This window comes from Synchiropus splendidus, chromosome 1 (assembly GCF_027744825.2).
Source record: "Synchiropus splendidus isolate RoL2022-P1 chromosome 1, RoL_Sspl_1.0, whole genome shotgun sequence".
Taxonomy (NCBI): domain Eukaryota; kingdom Metazoa; phylum Chordata; class Actinopteri; order Syngnathiformes; family Callionymidae; genus Synchiropus; species Synchiropus splendidus.
Genome location: NC_071334.1, coordinates 45,931,977 through 45,944,842, shown reverse-complemented (window position 1 = coordinate 45,944,842; position 12,866 = coordinate 45,931,977). Strand labels below are relative to the sequence as shown.

Genomic DNA, 12,866 nt, shown 5'->3' with positions numbered 1-12,866 from the left:
CCACTAGTATTTTCATATTTTTTTTTTCTCTTTTTTAAATCAGTTTCTCGATACGTAGTATAAAAATGTTCTTGACATACGGTATGTTGAAAAACAGTATTCCATGAACCATGAGTCGGAGCCAGAAGGATGTATGCTCACCACGATGGCTGCGGATCTTCCCATCTGTTGCCGAAAAATGAGTCTTCCTACAGATTTAGCTCTTAAATGTGCAAGCTGCATGTAACCTGGACAGCCACAATCTCCATATTACACCTCCCACAATATCACCATTTTCATGTATAGACAAGCTGTCGCTTTCGCAACCCAAAGAAACTGACTGAACCAAATTGGTGAGGTGACACCAAATAATCCTGTGGGTTGACAGTGTGTCACCCGGTACGATATGCCAAGATCAAGGTGAAATGAGCCCCTTTTAAGTGCAGTCTTTCTCATTTATGGTTGTATGAGCAAATCGACGCAAGTTTTGGTCAAATATTGCCGAAACTGCTGAGGGTGAGTCTGCCATTCGTGCCACTTCCTCACAATCGAATACTCGGTTCCCAGTTTCTCAGCCTCAATCTGAATTTCACACATCATCGCTGCGATGGCAAGTGCAAACAACCTCTTCCCCTTTCCTGACGTCGCTTCCATCCTGTGTGAGAACAGGCCCCTGTGAGACTGATAGATGTGGATCTGTCCTTGCCTTCCTGCGGCTGAACGAGGTGCGATGTCTGTTCCTATTCCAGGAGGTGTTGACTAGTGCACCTTTTATCAACATTCACGTGAAACGTGCTTAAGATCCCAGGTCTGAATGTTGTTCCTCTGAGTGTTTCTTCAGTGGCTTGGTCCCACCCATTCTTACTCCAATGGTGGAATATATTGACACTTGGAAGTAGAGATCCACCAGTCCGACTTTTATGGTCCTGATACTGATACAGATACCTGGGCTTCGAGTATCGATATCGATCCGTTACCAGTGTTTAACTATTAACATTCTTCCCTCGCTGTGGCATAGCACTGGTCATGCTTCAAGTGAAAAGCCAAAATGATTTCATTGGAATTACAAACTTGATATTTATTTAAACAAAGTGTTGGGCCGCAGCTCTGCGGTGTATGAAACCAAAACCATGGCTATTTGAGTGTGGATGACTGCAGTTCATGATCGTGGTTTTCATTGTACTTCTGACAGAAGAAACAGTTGCGATTTGATTAGATCCACAAACACACTGGCGTTTCATTGGACCTAACCGCTGTCTTTCTGTTACCTGAAGCGCTGCTCACACAGTCAGGATATGCTGCGGAAGGTGGAACATGCTTCGCTTGAAAGCCTAATGCTTCAACACGCGACACAGAAGGCTGCCTTCGGCGTCAGTATAGGACGCTAAAGTCCACTTCCCAACGTCAATGCTTGATGTTACATTGCCCCACTGTGGCACTCATGAAGGCCATATAATGGAATTACGCCAAGGGAGGACGGGTGTTTGATCAGTATCAGTTATGGAAAGTTCTTCAACTCCAGGGCTGTCCAATTAACCATTTACAGTTATTAACTCACAAAGCGCCTGTTTCTCTTTTGACTTGCAAGTCTGTGATCTCTTCATGAGGCCGAACGCTGGGCTTCATCTCTGACTCTACCCTACAGTTAGAGCAGGCCGTGTGTACTCAGAGTGAGTGCTCAGCTGCAGAATGACTCGGTGTTATGCATGCAAGACTCTATTCCCATCTGAATGCTACTTGTTGAGTTTGGAGACTCGCACCTGAGGTCCCTGTAAATGGGCACCAACTACTGCAGAGGGCTCCAGTGACCATGGAAACAGAGGCCTCTTTGTAAATGTCACTTTACCACCAATGACTGGAGCTCATTCTTGCTATGGGTGTGTGGAGTGTGCATGCTGAACATTTTGTGTGTGGGTGTGTGTTGTTGGAGAGGTCTGTTTCAGTGTGTGAGAGAAAAAAGTTTGTGCACTCAATTTCGGTCATTATCATTTGACTCTCAATTGGGGAGGACAATTGGTGCTCAGAACAGACTCTTGTAGCTCAGCTTCAACATTCCTGAGAGATCTCGGTCGGTGATCATATATGAGGTATAACATACCTCAACGGACGCTATTTTGACAGTAATGGCTGCTTTGTTTACATGAGCTAGGTCCCTCTGAAGTGAACATGAGGGGGGCATTGTGATGTCATGACTGGGAAACGGCAGAATCCACAAGAATGAAGTCAAACAGGCTGAACCAGTCAACTGGCTGGCACCTCTCACTTCACCTTTTCTTTCCTTCTCACTTCTATTGTTCTCGGGTGGCAGCCTCTTTCTTCCTGAGTTCTGTTGGATGGGTGTGAGCTGCTCTCAGGCGTGGTTCTGGAACGTGTGCCGGGTGGAGTTTACCCGATAACGTTTCAGTATCAAACTGGTCTTTCCTCCTTCTGTAATCCCCAAATCTACTTCCTATCAGGTTGACTTCTTTGGCCGGGCTGCAGCCCATAACTCAGTGTCCTCCCCTGCAGGATATTTCCTGAGATTGAGTAAGTAGAGATCTACTGAGCAGCTGGTGAGTGCACTTGTTTGGCTGATTAAAAGTGTTTTGATCGTGTCAAGAAGTTGCTAAGCGAACAGAAGCTAGAGGAGCTTGTTCTTGTGCTTGTTATTAAATGGGCAGTCCGACTTGAACCTCCACCGTCTCGCCGCCTCAAAGCTACGCACGCTATTTCCAAAAGGACTGGGCTCCATTCGTGAGAGTGTCGCTATCGTGAATCTGATTTATGGAAGAGATTATCTGGATTACAGATGCATTTGATGTTCTTTAATTAAAACGCTGTCACTTCATTATGCCATCATGAATATGTAATAGGATTACTGGATTTGATCTCAATAATGGTAAAGAGGGGAAAAAAAAACCGCTTTTCAGTCTCAAAAACCTACAGGTCTGTGAGCAAGAGTATCACTCCTGTGAAATGAAGTCTGAGTAGAATAGGCCTTTGTTAGTGTGACACAAATGTTCATCACAAAGAAGGTAACTTAAAGAAAAGAAAGGAGCAGTTTCGCAAGATAGTTATTTTGGGTAGCAGGATTCCACCAGTGCTTTAGCAGCGTCGGGGCCTGCTACTCTGGGATTTGTGAAGTGATGTCCAGCACAAGTCAAACAAGTCATTTCCAAGTTACTTGTTAAGTCAGTAGAATGTGCTTTAGCAGCGTTGGAGCCGCCTACTCTGGGATTTGTGAAGTGATGTCCAGCACAAGTCATTACCAAGTTACTTGTTGAGTCAGTAGAATGTTAAGGTGAATCCATGGACTGATAATTCATTCAACTTCCTTGTTGTCTGCTGAGTCATGTGACCAAGTGCTGTCCCACTGAATTAGAATTAAATAATCATGTAGAATATAAAAAAGGTAGGGCTAGAGTGATTCTAGCTGCTCTGCAGAGTTCTTTAGTTCTTAACTTATATTAATGTAATTGTGTAAACGGGGTTCTCCGCTGTTTGTCAATATGTTGTGACGTGTGAGACGCAATATCAGCGCTTCCTGGCCATGAATCACGGAGGATCCCGCCTTTTAAGGTGGAGCGTTTAGGAAGGACGTGTCAGCTGGTGAACATTTAGAAAATATCTTGCCAGTCTCTCGCACTTCGTATGATTCCAGTATTACTTCAGCAGGGTTTGAAATGTTTGCCAAGGGGAAGTGATCAATGTAAACAGACTTGTGAAGTGATTATCACGGTGTCGGTAATTTTCACATAGATAATAACTGACAGTGGTAACGGTGGCTAACAAGTTCAGTAATGTTCATGGAGTTGTTTGATGTGTTGGATCTTTTGCCAACGGCTGCTACATGGCTGTGATTCATAAACACGTTTACATCTCAATGCACCACTGCTTCTGAAAGTGGGATTTATCACCAGTAATGGTCCACAGCTGAGCAGTGGAATGAAACAACGCTTTATTTATGAGCTGCTTTGTGACTGTCTCTTATTAATCTATGAGAATCAATTTTCTGTTGTCTTCATTTATGCAGCGAAACACAGACATTTGTTGTCTGATTTGATTGTTGTGCTCCTGTAACAACATTCCATTGAGTTTACACTGATGCTGCACACACAGAGACTTCAGCTAATCCTGCCATGAAGTATTTAAAATATTGTCATAAAGATATATACGCTAATGAAGAGCTTCTGTTTCAAAGTTTTCAGTCTTGTAAAGAGCTGTAAAAGATCTCTTTTTGTTCATTAATAGCACAACAGGTGGACAAACCAGCCTGAAGGCCTGAAACCAGCAAACAAAAACCCAACAAAATGTCTTTAACAATCCTGTGATCGACTTCAACTGTTGCAGCACAGTATGGCAAGAAGGGTGGAAATGGGATCAAAATAATTGAACAAGGGCGCCATTAAAACATAAAAGCATAAAAGTGAGTTCAGACCAAATCTGTGCAGATGCTGTCTGTGATCAGATGTGCAACACTTGTCAGAGCTGCACAGTCAACAGTGAACATTTGTTCTGAGGTGGTTGTCCTGGCTGAGTGGCTCAGATGTGTTTACTCCACTGTGTCTATGTTCAGCCTGGTTCATCAGGTTCAATATTGACACATTTCTGCTGACTTGACTGTGTTTTTGGTTGTTAATTCAAAGTACATTTGTTGTTAAAAACCTGTAAACCTGATCAACCCATAGTGCAAACTTGATTTCTGAATGCTGTCATCAACCATATAGAGAATGTAAGAAATAATGTGTGCTTTATTTTCACTTAATCTCATTTGGATCTCAACAACTTTTTGCTTTGCCTTATTTAAATCACCAATTTATCCTCAATTTAGATTCCCCTCAGGCTCTGGCCTTGATATTCATCCACAGTGTCTTTGCCTCCTATTTTGCTCCGTTTTAAACTCCATTTATTCTGTACACGTCATACCGTTGCTGTCTCGCTGAGATACGTAAATCCAGTAGCTGCCCCTAATCTGTATTGACTTTTTACAGCTGGTTGTAATATAATTACACAGTGGAGGCCCAAGGTATTTAACAATAACTTTAAGCTTCAATAACAGAGATGGAATCCTTGATAACAAGGACCTAGTGAACTCAGGCCACGAGTGTGTAAAGAAAAGGCCTGAAGTTGCTTGAAATTCCTCTAGACGGGGTGTGTTTCTCCTCCAAGTCTCTTTCCTTGCTGCAGCTCAGATTCAAATGCAAACCACTGTGTACATTCAAAACAGGTCAGGGAGCGTTTTCTAATCTGGCAACTGCAGATGATAAAATTGGGACATTAAGGAGCCCCTGGACTCGTGTGACCCGTCTCTCTTCAGCAAAGGCAGTTCCAGTTAATGAATTATTGACTGACTTGATGCTGTGACTGTAAATACGTCTTTACTCTGTGAGTTGGTGAGGTTTCTCTGGGTACGCCTCACAGACACTCCATCTGACAGCAGTGATAGCTTCTGTCTTGCTGCCACAGTATGATCACATCAGTTGCATGAGCGACTCGAGGCAACTTGGATTCTTGTGCTGAGTCTCTAAAGATGCCTGACCTTTGAACTTGTGCTTCGTCAGGTGCTGCATTCCGTCTGCTGCGACACACAAACAACAGACCAGGAAAAAGAGAAGCGTGAGCCTGAAGACGGCCAGGAGGACAGAAGGAGGTGAGTGGATTCATTATTGCTGCTTAAATTCACTGTTTCAAATGTGCTGCGGCTGCTGGGCGCTCAGTTTTTTCTAATAAGCAAGTCATGATGAGAAAGGTCGTCCGGACTCCTGCTGTGCGAGCGCGTGAATAATCGTCACTATCATCGGACTCCTCTGCACCTCTGGCTGTGTGAAGTTCATTTCATCTACTCAGCAGATACGCTGTAATCATTAGCGAAGAAACGTAAAAGTGACAGATGGAACAAAGCTGGGAGCCTGAATCACACATGTTGATGCTCACGCAGCAGACGAACACCCACTCCAAGTCTGTTTCCCTTGTGTTCACCATAAACCATGAAATTGTTTACATCCAGCTTCATGTAAAATAAGCCTAATGTGTTGGAGAGGACTGACAAATTCCCCTATAAGCCCGTAACCATGGTAACGTACATCTTCATGTATCAACCCTTTTGATGGACTGTGTGAGAACTGAAGCATTTTTCATGTCGCTGTGCGTCTGTTTTACTTGGATCTACCAGCGTTGCCTTGTTGTTGTGAAGGTGAAACTGAGAACACCTTGAGGGAATAACTTTGGCGCAGGCTTCCCCGGCTGTTCTCCGGCAGGATCTAATTATAATTTGGCAATCAGGTAATAGTGACCTTGACTGAGCCCCACTTTGTTGGTTCCGTGTGACTCATCATCGGAGTCCAGCGTGAACATTTATACTTCACATTCAGAGAGGCTGTGGCTGTTTTCTAGTTTGGAGCAAATGTGTTTGAAGCCGGTGTTGCATCAGGGCTCCGACGCGTCTGCGAGGTCAGAAACATTCTTTGATCAGTGTTAGGGGTCTGTGGTTGTGGTCCAGCTCCTTCCCAGCTTTATTAAAACCCTCTGTTTGTGGATGTAAAGTAGCTTCCACGCCATCCACTCCTCTGCCGCCCCAACTATCATCTCGGCAGGGGTGTTTTGCTCTCCGCATGTGCGTTGACGTGTAAATAATTGATTGCTGTAGAGGTTTTACAGAATCACCGCTGAGACTCAGAGCCGGCACGATGAACTCGCAACTGTTTGCTCCCCTGCATTTAGAATACTCTGCAAACCGTGTGTCTGTTAGCCCTTTAATTAAAAACACATTCCAGAAAATCATATCTCTTAAGAGTTAGATTACATATTTATACGATGATCAAGTACTGAACGCTTGTGTACTTTAAGTCCATCCCCTGATACTTATGTACTTCAGGAAAAAGCATTTTTATTAAAGTTATAGATTTGTTTTGCTACATAACGTCTGATGTGTTTTCAGTGACTTCACTTGCGCTTCAGGCACTTTTCACTCATCACAACACGGCAATAATCGCTGAGTTTGTGATCTTCTGATCCCACTTGCATTCCACCATTGGTGGAGCATTGTCACACAAAACCACCTGCTGCTTCCTGTGGTGGTCTGGTGACATGTCCAGGGCAGGGGCCATACATACATTTAAAGAACAAAATATCATTTTCCATCAGTTTGACAATAGCACAATAAATCACGATGGTGTCTATATTCACGTCTTATATCGCCTTATTTAAACTAAAGCTCTTTTAATGTCTTGAAAATATTTGTATAAGAATTTAAATTTTATAAGAATTTCAAGAACGTCCAGAGTAGGGGAAACCCTGGCCATTGTGTAGTGAAGAACCTCCCTGAACCAAAGCAAACAGATGCTTTTGTTTGCTTTGGTTCAGGGATTCCTCCATGCTTGTTGTTGTTGTTATCATCCTAGCTGCCACGTGTCTTGTGCATCAGTGTGATCAGTGGACCAGGAACTCCTGCACTGACAAAGGTTCCCTGTTGTCTGGAGAGCAAACTGTTCCATTAAATTAAATTAAATTAAATTAAATTAAATTAAGTTATCATAGTCCAGGGTGTTCCCCTGTATATGGCCTAAGATCTATGTAGCCTCCTGCAACTCTTAGAAGAATTTTGATGAAATGCATTTGTTTGCATAGGATTTATTATTTTTTATAAAAAATAAATTAAAATCGTCTTTTAGTCTCAAATTTTCAAACTGAAACAGCTTCTTACCTTGTTTCACGTGGGTAAATATGAGGGTTAGAAAATGTGTTTCAAGTCATTTCAAGTAATATTTTTAAACTACATCTTTAAACGAATTTTACTTGAACCAAATTTCCCAATAGCGACCACTCAGCGAAGACCCGTAGAAGCTGTCACCGTATCCGCATACTAGCGTGTGCACACAGAGATGATTCAGAGTCCCTCTGCATCGCTCCCCTCCCCAATCTTCTTCCCCTCGCGTAGGTCCAGCGACACACCCAAGGAGGCTCCGTCTTCCTTCCACTTGTTCCATCATCACACACAGCCTTACAGTACAACCCTTAAGATCTTTTTCAATTAAACTTCCTGCTCCTTCCTGTCTGTCTTTCATGCTCCTGTAGCTGCAGTGTCCTTGAGAAAGAATGACTTTGACGTTGAGCTCAGCAGAGTGCATCAACTCTCTCTCTCTCTCTCACACACACACAGAGGACCTCTGTCATCCAGCCTTTACAAGTCTCTTTCCTTTAGTCTTGATAAATAATTCATGGTTTGTAATCCTGCCTTCTATTTTATGCACACATTGACAAACCTTTGCCAGAGACTGGTGTAAACTTGCATATACTCCACTCTGAAATCTAGCCTGTGCAATAATTAAATGCCCTCCGCCTGTAAATAGCATGCATTATACATCAATGTCTCCTTGAGCTCATACAAATGACTCGGTGGAAAACTGATCCCCGAGTGTCCTCGCCCTCATTAATTGAGACTTAACTAATCTTGGATCACGGCAGCCCATTGTCGCAATTTTCCGTGGCTCCTGAAATATTGATGGGCTCTGATTGTGTGCTCGTAAAATGAGATGATATTGTCTTCGGAGGCTGTTTGTCCTCTCTGGGTTTCTAGTTTCCATTGGAGTTCACCCAGGTGCGTATGGGGTCAGTGGCTTTTTGTTGCTAACACGTGATCCCCGCACTGGAGATCAAGTGTCGCTCGGGTCGTCCTGGTGACTTCATTCATGCTTTGATTATCAATAACATGTCCTTATCGTACCGTCCACAACTGGCATATGAACATGGTTGGGACCAGACCTTTTTCAGAGTGGGTCAGATGTGTTGAGGTGAAGATGCATGTGGTCAACTGTTCACCAGGTGCCAACACTCTCCGACCAACATGTCCCCTGCACATTCCAAATGATCTGTTTTTCAAACTTGTTGCTTAGATCCGGGGTTCTTTACCTTTTTGATCCCACCTTTCCCAACAAAGGGGCCCGGGACCCATTCAAATAATAGAACTGATACATACTCTTGATTTCATTTGTGATCAACATCCATATCTACTTACACGTAAACAAACCAAAACCTTGTGAAATGACACGAAACCATGTGATCATCGCAAAGATATTTATTTGTCATAGAAAAGTCCAACCAGCAGCAGAACCAGGTGCAAGTCATATTCATCAAATTTACTGAAGGAAAAAATACACTTGATGCAAACTGTCGAGAAAATTGGAAAAACCAAAGAAAATTCTTAAAAATAAATATAATAAATCCATGTCCAAATATCTATATATAACATAAAATAATTAATTTTATTTCAACTCCATAGAAGATATAAGTAAGTGTAACTGTAGGGAATAAAAGTATTGCCATAAAATGTACTAATTAATTTTCAAAACTGCCTCAACAGGTGCTTTCATGAACAGTTTTTACTGTTGGGGGCGCCATCAATTTCTTTATCATTTTTTCTCTTCCAGAACTCCTCCATAGTAGGCAACTATCACAGATTTGCAGCTGTCAAGTCAATTGTGTGACACACTACTGCCACCATACATGGCTAATGTAGTAAAACTGAGCGTCTCCCAGCCCTCACGGTGTAAAACAAAAACCGTAGGGCCACGGCCCAACCATGGTTAAGAATCACTGGCTTAGACAACACCTTTCATGTTTTCAGTGTCACACAACAAAAACATACCTCTCCATAATTCATCCCATAATCAATCGTATCTCCTGACTTTGTTGAATATCTGTTGATACCAAGCACTACTACAACAACTAGTTCACATAGTCTACATTAACTGAGTATTAAACTAGTCGCAGACGGCTTCGTGCTTCCACTTGTCATGACGTCATCGGGCGGTTTTCCATGTGAGCACAACTGAACAAAAGCGGGACCAAGTTCTCAAAAGTAATGGAATTTGACTATCGCCAGACGCAACATTCGCCTTTCAAAACACATTTTAGGCAATTTAAATTCAAATGTAGAGTTTCAAAACATTGGTCACCATGCAAGTGTTTACGACAATTTGAATACTTTTTTTTTCCATTTTAGTTTAGTTTAGTTACACTATGATCAGTCATCAACTACGTATTTGCTGTACATCGACTACTGGTCAATATAGTCGATTTTTGTTTACAATGCTGACAAGCCATGAATAATAGATTTTAACATAGAGGCAGAAGGCCTTATGAAATTAGATAATGACTGCAATGTAGGCTGCAGGCTAGACTTTGATCGTGGTTGGTTGAAATTCAAAATAATCGCTGAGAACATGAAAAGAAAAGGAAGATCTGGATATGTAGTGTCTGACAAATTAGCAGAATATTTGACTTCGATCATCTCTTGTCAATATTACACCTTGAGGCACAGAGGTATGTAAATTGTTACTAAAACAGAAATGAGTAAACTCACCTCAAAAGTGACTTGAATGTACGGTGTATTCATGTGAGTCAGCAACACATCCTCACTCCCATGGCGTAATATATTGACGTTGGGAAAGGAGAGACTTTTGACGGCGAAGGCAGCCTTCAGCGTTGCATGCTGACACTTACGTTTCAACGGATTCCATGTTTCCTTCCTGTGTGGTGTTCCAGGCGGGTGTGTGGTGTGGGGAGCATCGCGGGGGTTGGAGGGCGATTTAAAGGGGATTTAAAGATGTATGGAAGCTCTCTTCACTGAATCATAATGGATGTCAGTGGCTATTTATAACACCTAACGTGGCTCTCCTCCTTGCTGACGGTAGACAGTCACCATGACGAGAACGCACTGGCTTTAAATAGCAAGTAACATGCTGTTACATGTAGGATGCATGGTGCGCCATCCCATGGCGCTCCACACCTCCATCTTTTTTTCATGTTGCAAAGGAGGCTGAATGTTTGCTTCACTTGAAAGCCTAATGCGTCTACAAGCGACACTGAAGGCTGCCTCAATTGTCAGAGATTACGATTAGAGATTAGAGATTATGTTCGCCACAGTGGTTTCTTCACCTTAAGTCAGTCCCTCTCCAATATTTTCAGTTTCCCTACCATGTTTTTCCACTATCATGCAGCCTTGATGTGAACGCCTCTTTTTTTCATCAACCAATCCTTGGACCATATGCGTCCAGGAAAAGTGTTGCGCCCCACTATTTGAGTAGAGCTGCCTTAAGCACAGGGTTAATGACCAAGTAAACATTGAAACAGGAAGGAAGTGCAACTGTGTTCCGAGCTGTGTAACCCACAACACAAAGACATAGAAGCTCTGTTGAGCTTTTACAGAAGCAGAACCCTGTGGTGTAAAATGGCCGAATAAAAATCCGGATAATTACCATCATATGTGGAGGAGTTCATGTTCTACGTTACCCCAACATTCTCTCTGGCCTATTAAAATATGGATTCAGACTCCAGTCCAGCGGTGCGGTTTTAGTGCCGGTGTTCTCCACCTCTGTTTAGGCATTAGGGGCTAGTAAACTCTTAATGTGATCTGGCAGTTGCTGCAGATTCTCTTCCTGACAACTGTGTTATTTGTGGAAGCGCAGTTGATTAGTTCTTACATCTCAAACCAAAAGTCAGCGTGCTTCTCACACCTCTTTATGCGCATCCTACCTTGAACTGAAGAGAAAAATAACCTGTGGTAGCCATGGCGACGGATCCCTGGGGAAAAGTTGGATGAAGCTGAGTCTTCTTTCTGTCCTTTGTCTCTTCCTTTCTCGCCGCACACCAACAATCGCCTGACCTATTTTAAGACACAACGTCTTCATTAGAGGTTTTCTTGTCCTCCATGGATCTGCTATCCGACATTAATTTCTAGTGTTAAAGGATGTAGGTGAGTGTGATAAATGAATCTTCCTGACTGCCCTGCAACAGGACCTGATCGTGATCTTGTTCCATCGAGCCAAAATCTGATCTTCATTAGCTGCTTTCACTTGCTTCACATGATATGCATGAATACAGGGAGCATGGATGTAGTGTCTTGTTCCTGTTGTAGATTATAATTCCATTTCTGAGACTGGGATGCTGTTTTTGTCACATAAACACACTGAGACAGCATAATCTCTTGATTCTTAACCATAGGTCCATGGTTGGGCCGCGAGCGCCTCCTTGACAGCCACTAAAAGTTTTTTTTGTTTTACACCTTTGGGCCGTGAGACGCTCAGTTTTAATACATGAGCCACGTATGGTGGCCGTAGTGTGTCACTGAATTGACTTGACACCTGCAAATCTGTGATAGTTACCTACTATGCAGAGGTTCTTGAAAAGAAAAAATGATAAAGAAAGTGATGGCGCCTCCAACAGTAAAAACTGTTCATGAAAGCTGTTGGAGCATTTTTGAAAATTCTGAAAATCCTCTTTGGAGTTTAAATAAAGTGTGTTATTTACACATGGTTTTATTATATTTATTTTATTCAGAATTCCATTCAGTTTTTACACTTTTCTCAACAGTTTGCATCAAGTGTATATTTATTTCTTTAGTAAATTTGATGAAAATGACTGGTTCTGGTCTGCTGCTGGTTGGACTTTTTGATGACAAATAAATATCTTTGCGATGATCACATAGTTTCATGTCCTTTCACAAGGTTTTGGTATGTTTACGTGTAAGCAGATTAAATATGGTTGTTGATCACAAATGAAATCAAGAGTCGGTTTGGTGGAATGGGCACCGGGCCCATTTGTTCTGGGAAAGCTCGGCTCAGAGATCAAAGAGGTTAAGAACCCCGGATCTAGAGGTCACCCAGAAAGTTCTTGATAACGTTTATGGATGTGAACTGCTGACACCCGGAAACAGGCCAGTCCCGATGCCCATCCATAAGTCGGTCCCCATCTGATGTTCTCATTTTCACTTTTATTTTAATGTTTAAACTGAACAAAAACTGTGCATGAAAACGAATACAATTCTGTCAGAGTCCAGCTGCTGTTCAATACTGAGCTGTTCCTTTCGATGAATCTTTCCCCGAGATTTTCTGCATTCTGTCCCTACCCTC

The 12,866-nt window shown here is 42.5% G+C and overlaps 1 protein-coding gene across 8 annotated transcripts in view; it reads left to right on the top strand.

Moving 5' to 3' along the window:
* strbp (spermatid perinuclear RNA binding protein) overlaps nucleotides 1-12,866 on the top strand; it is an 88,516-nt gene that overhangs the window by 22,227 nt on the left and 53,423 nt on the right. For all 8 annotated transcript variants that reach the window (XM_053854419.1, XM_053854416.1, XM_053854418.1 and 5 more), the window contains exon 2: nucleotides 5,520-5,608. The gene's annotated coding sequence lies outside the window, so the exon portion shown is untranslated. The remainder of the gene's footprint in view (nucleotides 1-5,519; nucleotides 5,609-12,866) is intronic.